Source organism: Cyprinodon tularosa, unplaced genomic scaffold, assembly GCF_016077235.1.
Source record: "Cyprinodon tularosa strain WSP-4 unplaced genomic scaffold, ASM1607723v1 ctg348, whole genome shotgun sequence".
Taxonomy (NCBI): Eukaryota; Metazoa; Chordata; class Actinopteri; order Cyprinodontiformes; family Cyprinodontidae; genus Cyprinodon; species Cyprinodon tularosa.
In genome coordinates, this window is record NW_024039061.1 from 58,488 (window position 1) to 72,219 (window position 13,732).

The 13,732-nt window shown below is 36.6% G+C and overlaps 1 protein-coding gene across 2 annotated transcripts in view; it reads left to right on the plus strand.

Moving 5' to 3' along the window:
• The first annotated feature begins 1,710 nt into the window (after nucleotides 1-1,710).
• Nucleotides 1,711-13,732, plus strand: part of zgc:172282 (leucine-rich repeat and fibronectin type III domain-containing protein 1-like protein) — a 150,865-nt gene continuing 138,843 nt past the window's right edge. For both annotated transcript variants that reach the window (XM_038294910.1, XM_038294911.1), the window contains exon 1: nucleotides 1,711-1,821. The gene's annotated coding sequence lies outside the window, so the exon portion shown is untranslated. The remainder of the gene's footprint in view (nucleotides 1,822-13,732) is intronic.

Here is a 13,732-nt window from a genome sequence, read left to right on the forward strand (position 1 = left end):
TAGAGGATGCATAAAGTAGTTTATAAACAATAATAATATATGTGGAATGAATGCAGAGAGTTAAAAGTCAATACAAATTTGTGCTAAAGTGGCTGATATTTTAGCATTTTGAGGTTCGAATCATCTTTGTTAACCATGAATATGTTAGGAATTTTACTTTTGATTGCTGAGGATGTCCTTGTCTATACAAATTACAAAAACATAAATAATAAATTAAGAAAAAAAATCAAAAATGGTCTACAGAATAGAGAGATTGGGGGATATAAATGTAAATTCCTTTATTGTCCCACAATGGGGAAATTTACTCTTTGCATTTGACCCATCCCCTTGGGGAGCAGTGGGCTGCCATTGTGTGGCGCCTAGGGAGCAGTGTGGGGTTAAGTGTTTTTCTCAGGAACCCAGATTGGAGGCTGAGAGGATCGAAAAGGGTACTTGCAACCTTCTCAGAGCAGAAGCACACTGCTCTAACCACTAGGCCAACTCTCCCCGAATGTGGAGTGGGGGGATAGGGAAGAGGGTGGGGGCAGAACTTAAATGTCGTTACTAAAGTTTTGAGCATTCTGGGCATCAGGGTGTTTCTGCCACACCAGAGAGCCAGCTGATCATTTTGCTATGTGTAGAATAACTCAACACCTTTCTGGATGTGTGTAATCAGCAAACTTCAGGAGTTTAACTGTTGGAGAAAAGCTGTGGGAAGAGCATTCACCACTGGGGGCACCATTTCTAATTGTTTGGATTCTGGTTGCTAGGTTTCACAGCTTCACCGTCTCCTGGCAGTCAGGAAATTTGCAATTTACTGACTGGTGGAGGCTGGTAAGGTGAGTTAGGGGATTTTGGATTTTGAGAATGCTCTTGAACAAGAATCTTGCTTAAGACCTGGAAGCATTGATTTCTTGCTTGATCTAAAGCAGTCATACATTGGCTGCATCATCATATGACCGACAGTATTATCCTTGTAGGCTAATGCACGGGCCTTGCCAGGGGCATGTGATGTTGTTCAGGGGGGCAAACACTAGTATTTTACTTGATGACTACACATGTCATGGTGCTGTCATTAAATCTAGAAAGTGGTTGATTTTGGGGGCGTTGGAGTGGCATTTAAGGTGGGAACCTTCCACAGCTCAAGTGCAGCTGGAATTGCACTGTCTGTGACGTTCTTAGTTAGCCGGGATTTAGTAAATCATAGCGTAGCTGATCTGAAGCAGTCTAAGTTAAATCTGTTGAAGAGAAGCAGTTAAGTTAGGAGGATAGAAAGGAACACAGGGCAGAAACCCTGCTGTCTCAGCTTAACTAGCTCAGCTGCATGCTCTCTCCTGTCTTCCGTATATTGCAAAGCTACTGCATGGACTTGTTATGCATCCACTAGGAATCCAAAAAAAGTAGCAGGTTCACTCAGGATCGAATGGATAATTAGTTACAGTCAGAGGTTTAAGAGCTCTTCTTTGGTATAAATTACCATTGAGGGACAGAAGGGAACAGAGTTTAACCCCCCCCCCCCCAAAAAAAAAAAAAGAATGTTTTCTTGCTGGAAGTACTATACCTGGTGTGAAACAGGCAGCAAAATGTTATGTCAGACCTCAACTTGTGATGAATCGCAGGTCCTGAAAATACAGGATAAAAAAAAAACCCTAAAAGTTTTAAAAAGCTGCTAGTGTCTCAGGGTTTTATTACCTCTAATCTGTTCCTTTTATTCTCTTCTCTCTTAAAAGTTTTTGGATCAATTTTCCTCAGCTTCCCCTCTGTTCTGTCTATCTACCTGTCACTGTGACTGCAGTTTATCTTCATGTTGAGTCTTACCCCAACACAGCACATAAGATAGAGGTAGGTAATCTATCACATATTGCCAGGGGCACCACATACAGGGGGAAAGTTAGAAAGGTCCCAAGAGCCCCTTACTGAAAATAGATACAGATTAATATAAAATTTCTAAATATATATGTTCAGTGTAAATAAATGTAATAACAAATTGAATTAAATCTATCATAGTAATGATATGATTACTACTATTTATCACTTTTTTTTTTAAGCTTAATTTTCCCAGTTTAATATCAAAAGTAAAACTCTATATTAATATAAAAATTCCCCTTTGTGTGCATGATATTGTTTGACTTGCAAGCGAGATAAATTTTTACAAAATGTGTGAATTCACAAACTCCCTAAAATACTTCTTGTTAAAAGCTAATAGATCCATTAGAATCAATACAGAAATGTATCAGATGAATGAAATGTAGTGAAGTGTATGGCGTCCACCAGAAGTTGAAGTCTAAAGAGAAAGGAAGGGAATTTTGACTTTTCTGGGTGAGAAAGATGTTTGCTCATTCAACACTTGGTGATTTACCCAGTTAACTCAAAGAATTGTATTGAATGTCCCTCCCTTTTGCAAACACTTTCCGCTGGAGCCTTTCCTGGTGGTACTGTGTGAAATTCAAATTGAACTACATGTATCAATCTGCTTATGCTGCTTTATGAACCTGCTTATGCCAGGTTATGAAATTCTGGCTGACTTAGTAGACCTGATAGGGATGGTGTTTAATAACAGTCAGTGGATTCACCAGAAGTATATAGCAATAGTGATGGCCATGCTGTATAAAATATACCAGAATCATGTTTAGAAAAGGTAGAAGAAAAAAGAAATAGAAAAATACAAAAGTGATATGTCTTTTAGCATAGCTTTTCTGCTAAAGAGGTGGGTAGGCTATCGAGCTATGGACCTGCTAAGCCAGTTTAGTAATATTTTACTTTAGTTTATTAATTGGGGACTTGGGAAAAGAGGGAAATTCAGCAATACCATCCCAGCTGATGGGTGGTAATACACCCGCCTACCAACATTTGATTTTAGTAAGGCACAGTAATAAATGAAATAGCAACAGAAACATCTGTGCAGCTTAAAAACTGGAGACCACATGTACAAATTGGAGACACCTTCCAAGGTGGTTGACAGTGACAGAGGTAAGGATGTCCAGATACATACGAACAAAACCAACTAGGCATTGTTATAATGATAGGCAGCAGAACATAGGACAGCTGTAGTGATTGATATGGCCATCTTAAATGATGGAAACATGAGGAAAATAGAACATGAGAAACGGGAGGAATACATATGGCCTAGGGAAGAACTAGAGAGAGGCTGGAGGGTCAAGGCCTGTGGTCAAGTCAGTAACAAGGTCCAGGTCAGTAACCCCCACACTTGAGAGGAGGCTCCAACAGATACCTAGAGAAACATCAGATATCTAAGTTCAGAAGAGCAAAATCCTTGTAACATCTAAGAAAATGTGAAGAACTCTGAAGATCCTAGGCCTGGGCTTGAGAAGAAGAGCCAGCCACCCTGGCCAAGGCATAAGCGAGGGAGTAGTTTTGTAATTTGAGAGATAAAATATAAAACATCAAAATGCTGACTTTGTTTGTTCATTGATCCCTCTCAGCCCACCCCTCCCGAACAGAGAAGGAGCCACAGTCCTATTTAAAGCAAGATATGCTCTAAACAGCTGAATTTTCTTACACCAACTTGTCACAACAGCCGATAGTCCAAAAAACAAGGTGGGCTGAGAACAATTCAATAAAACTTCACAAAGCTTTATGCCCATTAAAGAACATTTAGGTACATACCTCTTGCCACAACCTAGAAATGTGCACCCCCAAATCTCTTCAAGGGCTTTGTAACAAATGTTTGTGAGTGGCTGTTAATATTCTATTTTATTTGTTATAAACTTGCCTCAATATTTGATTTCAGTCATGGTGTTTTTTTTTATTATTTTGAAAAGAGTGTTTGTGCATAGTCATCTTTTGACTATCAGAAATAAAAAGAGTAAAATCATATTAAAGGGAAAAAAATATGACAAATTAATCAAAAGATGACTGCAGAATTTAACCAGAAATGTTGGCATTACACTTTGCATGTCAAGACTTAAAAACTGCTTGTCCAAACAAGTTTGTAAGTGTTTTAATACATGCAAACCTGAAAATCCGCCCCATAGCGCATAGAGATACAGGCAATGTAAGCAGAGTAACACAGAGATGGGGAGCTGAACCTTTTGCAAGTACATCTGAAAAGAGATATGATCAAACAATACAAAAACAACATTTTGCAGTATCTGAAATATATTAGCTACTACAATACAAAGAGCGGAATATTTGAATGTGAATTATCCATTGGGATATATTCAGAAGGTATCATAGTACACCTCAACAAATTAAATCTAAGTTTGCATTTGTAAGTTGACAAAATGTATAAATTCAAAAAGGTTTTATTCTTTTGTAACAAGCTTTGAATTTAATATGCTGAAGACTAAAATACTGATGTTTGATCTTTTCTCTCCCCTTAAATTACAAAATAAATTGGTGAAGTATTTAAAAGCAGGTACTGAACATTTGATGTACTGACTATGCATGAAGTGCCAGGAGCTATTGACCCTGAGTTTAGACAAATGCTGTTTTGGTGGAAGGGAATGCATTGCTAGTGTAAAAAAATTACATTTTGAATCAAACAAAACAGTTAACATTGCAGGCCTTATCTCTACCACAAATCTATAATGTGAGCATAAAATGATGATTGAAAAAGAAAAACAGTATCTGCATCTGTATAATTCCAATCTTGTTCCTAAAATATAAAAGTAGCTCTCCAATGCATAGCTTCACTAAACCACAGAATGGAACCTGTTACCACAGTGACTGTACAACTAAAGTAGCTGACCCAGTTTCTGTGCAACTAGATGAATAACTTATTTCAAAAAATGTATTAATTCTGGACAACTTTTAACAGAATCAGCATAATACAATCTAGGCCTGAACAGAAACAACTACTGGCCTTCTAACTTCCATTTAACAAAGTTCATGGTTCATGGTCAAGACATCATGGTTCAATGCTAATCCACAAACCCATTAAGTAAAGATATTTACTACATTTAAATAGGAACACAGTAATACAGGGTAAAATGCCCCAAGGCATCTTACCCAAGATTAACAAGGCATGGCCTGTAAATACAGAAAAGGCCCTTTACAAGGGACTAAATAGGGCAAACTTCATTAACACATTAACTCAAGTTAAATATACACAAAGAAGCATTGGCCTGTGGCAATGACACTAGGGCAGGCTAAATTGAGACCTTAATTATTCTGCATTATATCGCTGCAAAAAAAGGGAAGAAATCAGCATGTGAAAGATAAATCCAGTCTGATAAGAAAAAGTGATGAGGATAATTATAGAACTTTAATTGCCCTCTTATGTTCACTCTGCACTATATGCTGCAGTTATTGACCTGTCTTTTTAAAATGTATCCAATATTGTTCTGACAGACAGACAGGCATAGACTTTTACCTTTTGTAAACATACCTTTAGGATATAACTCACAGTATTTGGAATTGAGTTAAAAAAATGCTTTGTTTTAGTGCCAAAACAATTTGTGCCAAAATTTTGTGTTCTGCTTCGAGCCAGTACTGCCTTCCTGAAACCTGATTTTCTGAAGACAGAGTGATTATCTCTTCTAGGCACTTTACAAGATACAGTAAAAGAGACTAAATTATACATGATACTTCTGTTTGTCTGTTTGAGCCAAACAGAGAGAAATGCAACCTGCTGTTAAAATTAAAACCAAAAAAACATAAAGTAGTGTATTAAAAAAATGAATAAAAGTAGGTAGTCTGGTTTCCTTTAATACTCCATTAACATGCAAGGTAAGGTTACTGGCTCCTATTAACTGGAATTAAGAGAAAATCTGCACTGATGCACTCCAGGTCATATCCCTCCCACTTCTCTCTTGGTTATAAGGGTTATGGTCCAGCTTCCTCTAATATCCTTAAGCGAACAAAATATTGAAAATGATTTTCAAGTAAGCCCAAGAATAATTTACTATGCTTTTGTATTTAAGTTGTTAGTATAATGCTAGTTTGAGTGTGCCACTAACAGTTTTCATCAAACACACGAAACTGTGGACATGTACTATTTATAGTGACATTACAATTTGTATTATGTTAACACTGGTAGACATCTGCAGACCCTGGCAAGTTTTATGATGTGTGTTATTTTAACTGATTACCCTAAGCTACAGTATATGCAAAGATCAATTTAATCTAAAAGTGTGAAAGCTTGAATTGCAGTTCAGCACTAAGGTGAAGTTCCACACTCTAACAGCTCCTGTGAAATGTGATTATACAGAGGAGATGCTATCACAGAACAGCAGATAATAACTGAATACACATCATGTGAATAAAATTCAAAGGGCATGATAATCAGTTATTCCAGATGGTAACTAAGAGTAGACATAATGTTAATGGGGGCTTCAGGAGTGGGGAGTCAGGGGCCCTTTATTAGGGGCCCCGTGGTCCCACTACAAGCTGAGCAGTAGCTTGGTCGGCATTGTCTGTAATAAGTCCGACCTATTCCTGGAGCATTTTGGACTCCAACAGGGCTGCCCTCTGTCGCCGATCCTGTTTATAACCTTTCTGGAAAGGATTTCTATCCGCTGCCAAGGGTCGAAAGGGGTCTTTTCCGGGGACCCGTGTATCTCTTCCCTGCTTTTTGAAGATGACGAGGTTCTGCTGGTTCCCTACTGCCAAGGCCTACAGTATGAACTGGGGTGGTTTACAGCCAAGTATGAAGTGACGAGAAATAACTTCTCCAAGTCTTGGCCATTGTTCTCGAATGGAAAAAGGTAGTTTGTTTCCTTCAGGTTGGGGGAGAGTTTCTGCCTCAAGTGGACAAGTTCCAGTCTTGTCGTCCTGATCACTTGTGAGGGGAGCAGTAGATCTAGAGGCGAATTGGTGCGGGTACCCTACCCAATGACCAAAAGAACGAGATCCTGGATAAAAGCAGCTTATATGAGCTTTTTTCACAGGACATGAACTAAGCTTTTCTCAATCGTAGATATTGTTTTGTTTACTCTGTTGCATCATTATATATACCTTGCAAATACCCTTAGGTATGATTTTCTTTACTCAAAATGCCTTAGGCATAGTGAAATACATTATAGACTTTCCACTATGAGTCTTTTGATATTTTGAGATTCTCAGTATGGCAAAAAAGCTGTAAATTATGGTAGCCATTGTTTTACCACAAGAAAACCATATGATAATATTTTCATGCAATTCTGAGTTTTTTCTCCAATGAGACAGTGTCTGAGACATCATTAAGAGACATTAGCACACCAAGCTTCTACATTAAAAAAGCTGCTACAATGCTGTCTATATGCTGGTGAAGATTCTCAGTCATCCAGGTCATAGTCATTCCAAAAAAAGATTACAAACAATCCACTGGAATTTGTTTCCAATTTGAAGACATTTTGCTTCCCATCCAATAAGTTTTTTTTTTTTTTTTTTTCAAAATGTCAGGAATAGCATTGAGTTCAGGGTTTTATAAAACCTTGAACTCAACGCTAATTTTATAAAACCTCAAACTCAACGCTATTCCTGACATTTTGAAAGCAAATTTTTCTTCAAACTTGGAAGCAAAGTCCAGTGGATTGATTTTATCTTTGTTTTTTTTTGGAATGCTGTGCATAGATCAGTTCCTCGCCCTGTTTTCTTGTGTTTTTCTTGTCTCCCAATTCCTTTATACCCTTTCTCAGTACCATGATGTCCTATTTGCTCATCCTTCTTCCTTTAAATAATTATTCCTAAATCAGTCTAATCACAAAATGAGAACTGTATGCTACTACTGTCTAAAATTTAGACACATCTGAGAAAGAAAACCTGCATAAAATGTATTAAAGAAGCTCAAAATGGGGAAGGAAAGAAATTAGGTGTTAATACGACAGGAGGCTCAGTAAAATCATAAAAAGATGCCAGAAGAAAAAGAAGAAAAAAAAAAAGAAATATGAGTCAAATAAGAGACAAATGAAAAAATATAAGTAAAAAAAAAAGAAGGTAAATCCAGTTGCAGGAAAAAGTAAATTTTGATGTAGAACACCACTAGCTGTACTCATGAGTTTTTAAGAGGTCTTGATATAAACAAAGTGTGTAAAGTACACAAAAGCCTGGATGGGATAGACTGACTAAAGCAGGATTAAAGAAAAAAATGGAATTACTAGATTTAATTGTCTGTAATCATAAATCCCAGTGAGAACCTGCTAATTGAAACATAAAGCTGTCACAGATACAGAGGTAAAGGACTGAATTGATTCTAGCTGTTTTAATTCATTTTTTCCTAGGTAAAATATAGATTGAAGCATCTTGCTGTAGGGTATTTTAAGTCTTCTTCCGTCAGCTTGCTATGTGTTTGGTCCTATGTATCAAACAGTTTCAAGATATTCGCATTTCCATTTAGTACTTTGGTGAGTTGAAAAACTGTGCGTTTTTTACTGCTAATGTATAACATTTCCCAATCCTGTGATAGTATTTTTCCTGTCTCTGTCATAATGCTTGCTGTTTCTGAAAATAAATTAAGACATTATGCCTAATGATGGACAGTAATTCCAGTTTATGTTAAACTTTGCTTATTGTGGGGGATGGACACCTGAACCCCAGGCCAGTTATGCCCTGAGACTGCTTACATGCTACAGTGTTGTAATGTGTAACTTCACTGAAGGTGTCTATACCAGGGGTGTCAGAATCTAATCTTCGAGGACCAGTGTGCTGCATCTTTCAGATGTAACACACCTAAATCAAATAATTAAGTACTTTGCAGGACTCTGGAGAACTTGAGGCCTGCAAAGGACGCTATTTCCACTGATTTTATTCAGGTGTGATGGATCAGGGAAATATCTAAAAGTTACACAATGCCCACCCTCGAGAACTTGAGATTGACGTCCCTGGTCTAGACCCTGTGCATTGCAAACAATCCCTCAGTCCATTATTGATCATAGTACATGCAGTGCTCTGAATACTAGCTGAGAGAAGACAAGGAGTCGACTTTTTAGGGCTTTGCAACTACATCAAACAGCAAGGCAGCACAGAGAACGGTGTAAGTCAAAAAATACTAACTAAAATGTCTACGATGGATGAGTTATCCCATTAAAAAACTCCTGAAGCAGAAAGATCATAAAGGAGAAATTAAAATCCAATTTATGAGAACTTATGCTTGTACGACCTTGTAAATACTAACAAACTAATTACTTTTAAATTCAATCATTTTTTTTTTTATATCAGTGGAAAAACTTTCCAAAAAATTACAATCTAAGTATTCATAAAGCCAATCAATGTTCTGTTAGTTCAATTAATAGTCCTTTTTTTACTTGAACGAACTACTGAGTCTGATGTATCAGCAGTAATAAAGAAATGAAACAATAATCAAACTAACAATATTTTGGCATCTTGGTAATCTCTGTCTAAAATTAAAGAAATATTAAACATCTTACTCGTCTTATAAACCTCTCTTTAAAAATAGTGATTTTCAAAATGATAAAAAAGTAAAAGTGGAGGAAAAGTAGATTAGTCATGTAATTATAGACCAATAAACATTTTGCGAGTGTTCTCCAAAGTTTTAGAAAAGAATGTAAACTTCTAAATGTAATTTTTGCAGCTCTGTGATATACTACATGCTTTGCAATTCTGTTTCTGTCCACAATCTTCTACCAAGACTGCAAATTTCTAGCCTGATAAACCAGACTAAAAGCTTTTTGTTACCGAACACTACTTTACTCTTTCTAAAGGATACTTTTTACTTTTATTTGAGTAAAAATATGATGAAGTAGTGATACTCTTATTTAAAGGAATAGTCCAGTCACATTCAGAATAGAAACTTCTGAAAATACTTTAAGTATGAAATGTTTATATACTTTACAATAAATGATATGTCTTTTTAATTAAGAGTAATTTCATTTGAATGTGCTTTACTGGAGACATCCCTGTTCATCAAAGAACACTACTGCCACGTACCAGTTTGTGACGTCATGGTGCGGTATTAGCTGTTGAGCAGGTCCTAGTTCTGTATCTGGTGTTTGTCACAATGCGCTATTATCCATGATGGTGACGAGGGTTAGGGTAACCCTAACCCAGTGCACCATGCGAAGCAGAGAGTAACGGATTATTTGAGGTGTTTTTTCTCTGGCAAGAAGTTCGAAGGCAAATCCTCCCTCTTCAAGTTGGCAATCCAACAACGAACCCGTGGTGGATCATGAATTGGAAAGGTGAAATAACAATTTTTTTTTTTTCACTTACCGATGTTTCACTACACGATGTATTACAACATCCAACTGCCATGCACATGGGCATTGTTAGTTTAACTATAGGTCTCGCAAATTTCAATGGTGAAGTCCTCTTGAAATCTCAAATAACTGTTTTTGATTGCAGGGGTGTCTAGTAGTTCCCACTGACTTTGCTTGTAAAGCAGGAAGAATGGTGCTAGGTTTACCGCACCATGGGGTCACTGCCGGAAGATTTCAGAAGTGAGGTGTTACTATATTTGGGCCAAAATGGCCGTGCCCAGACTCAGTGATCGCAACAAAAACTATTGTTTTTATTTTCTTACTGATTAACGCTAAATTAATTAAATCACTGCAAATGTATTAGTTTTAGGTATAGATAATGATCCACTGGTTATTCCTTTATGACGAGATTTTTCCTTTAAGTCCAATATTTGGATACTCTACCCATCTCTGCCTGGCTGTCAGGAGGACACCTAAAGGATCAAAGTGCTATTCCTTTTATATTTATATTTCACGTCAAAACTGCTGTTAGATACAGGTATGACCTATTCAAAACAATTGACCCACTGTTGCTATGGTGCCCCCTGTAGCATGATGCTTCTTTGTGTGACGTAGGGTGTAGGTATACCCACTTTTTCCACCTCTGCCTACAACCTTTCAGCCTCTGTGCAGGGTGCATGGCTTAGGCATCTTCTCACAGCAAGTAGGGCCCCTGCAGCTGCAAGAGGTGCCAATTTGCCAATTCCCCAAACATTCATGATAGATATTGGTAAACTGCTTTTGGGATGCAGATAGTTTTAATTTATTTTCCTCTTTTTATGTCTTTGTGTTGCTATGTTTGAGTCATTTTAAAAAAATGCCGCCGTGGTCGGCTGCCCTTTCACCCATGCCAAAAACAGCTACGGCAGCAGTTTGGACATGAAAACTCAATCCATGAAACTCATATGCACTGTTCTTGAGCTCATCTTTAGTCCTCATAAAGCTTGGAGCTCTGTAGCTATTGATCCAGCAGAAATTTGAGAACCTCTGCACACTATCTTCCTCAGCATTTACTCACCTTGCTATGTTATTTTACATGGCCTACAACTTCATGGCTGAGTTGTGGTTGTTTCTAATCAGTTCCACTTTGTTATAATAGCACTAATAGCTTTTAGTGAGGGAATTTAAATACTGGACTTATTGCATCACATCCTAATACAGTACATACAACTCTAGAATATGTTGATCTAATGAAAATCACCCAGTTATTTTACAAATATTTCTTTTAGCAGTCTGGATGACTGGGTGCTGAATTATAACCCTTTGATATCTGCTTCCCTACAGAAAACAGGCAGGGTTAGATTAACAGGGCCATTAATCGTAAGGAGAATTAATGCCCCTTTTCCACCGGTTTCATTTGAGCTGGCTTTACTTCCCAACACCAATTTTCAAATGATTCTACAGCTTTTTCAGTAGGACTACCAGTACAGTAATAAAAACCTATGAAAATTAATGGGGTGGGGTTGAGCACGTCCAAGTGGAGCCAGTGGAAAAGGACAACAGAGAGTCAAAAAAGAAGATATGCACAAAAATATCTAAAACAAATACTAATGGATATATATGAAGTAACTTATACTTTTTGTTGTTTTAAAGGCTACTGTTTTTATTAATTTCAAAACAAAGAAAGTAGCAATCTCAATCAAACTTTAGGATGGTTATAATGATTGAGACAAGAAAAAAAAAACATTCTAGTCATCTATAATTGTTGTCTTCTAAGACAACTTTTTTACAAAAGACTTGTACAGACCTAACTTTAGAATTTAAAATTGTATTATAAGCTGTGCAATGTATGTTTTTTAAAACAAGGAATTTTATTGAATGAATATATAGATTATTTTGTCATTCTCAGCTTCTGACATGAACAACAATATATCTAATAACTGCAAGTGTACTTTAGTAAGGAGAAAAAAAGTACACGTTCTTTTTAACCTGTCCTTTTTATTTCTAATGGTATTGATGAGTTGAGATATGGTAGTGGTTTGATATTGTTCTACAACTCAGAAAAACAACTATATTCCGGTAAAGATAAAATTTTAAGTATTAGCTGCCATGAATAGGGACCCTTTAATAATTTATCCTGAAGTTATCTTAATAAACATCTTATGTGGCCTTTAAGTATGGATCCTTGGTCAGTTTTACAACTACAAGAAATAGCAGTGTCTAACAAAAGTAATGAAGTGAATGATGTTTGATGGGTTTAAGGTCACTCAGGTAGATGTTTTTCAGGTTTGGTGTAGCTTACATACAGTACAGTGACAGACATGATTCTGAGTAACATAAATGAAGGAAAAAACAAAACAAAACAATTAAATTTTGAATTCTTTGCTTATAAAGATAACGTCTAGCTTTCCAGGAACTGAGAGAAAATGCTTGCTATAAATTAGAAAATTTGAACTGGGTTCTGTGCAGACAAAAAAAAAAAAAAAACATAAAGGAAAGTTCAATAAAAAAAATGTATTTGGAGTTGTATTTTTCAGTACATGTGTAGTTACGAGTACAGTGTATCAGAGAATTGTAACATAAACAACACAAACAAAAAGGGTTTGGCCGTCAGGACTGGCTGCCACAATCATCTCATTATCCACTGTAGAGGCAGGAGGTAATTTCGGCATTATAAAATACAGCAGAGAGACACGAATAGGTGGGAGGAATGGAACAAAGTATGATGACAAAAGAAGCTGAGATTAACAAGTTGGAAAAAAAAAATGAACTGGAAACTGTGTGACTGAGCAAGAAAAAAAATAAAGAGGATAAAAGATGCATCAAAAGAGCCTTTTATAGATATCCTCTAACTCAGATCCCTGAAAGACCACATCTGTGGCTGTTCTTGTGTTAGAAGCAGGTTTTAGATCACAGCAGTGTAGACTTCCCAGATCAGAAATACCAATTGACCAATTAGACCCTAAAGAAAATTTCCAGAGAAAAAAATTAGACCAGGTTATAAATAGTCTTTAACAAGTAATGATAAAATCAGTACAAAGTGGAGATAACGAAATCAAAGAGAATTCAATTCAGTTCAAAAACTACTTTATTAACCCAAAAGGGAAATTAAATGTTGCAGTTACTCAGAGATTATTTTAACTAGGTGTTGTAGGTGTTGATAGCTGTAGGCTGGAAGAATCTTCTGTAGTAGTCAGTCATGCACCGGAACTGGAGAAGCCTCTGACTGAAGATTGTTTAAAAATCTTCTAAAGGGGATGCCCACTGTTTTCCATAATTTTTTATCACTTTATGAAGAATTATTCTTTGTCAAATAATCTTCAGAGGTTCTAGAGGAGTTCCTAGAACAGAATGGGCCTTCTAAATTAGCTTGTTGAGTTTTTTTTTTTTCTTCCCATTAGATCTAAGCAATGGCGCCTCTAGAAATGTTTCATAAGGGTTGCCAGATGGGGCCACTAAAATGTTGGGGTGGCACTCTGAAACTAAAAGCCATAATTTCAGGGTCTGAATCTACTATTGTGGTAAACCTGCCCGTAGAAATCAAAAAGACTTAAGTAACACCTAATAATATCTTGGCTTATTGTGTGATTTTTAATGTTACATCACTGGCTGTGTATAATGGAATGAAATGCTAAACTGATACAACTTCAATTTACACTTCAAAATCGGGCATAAAT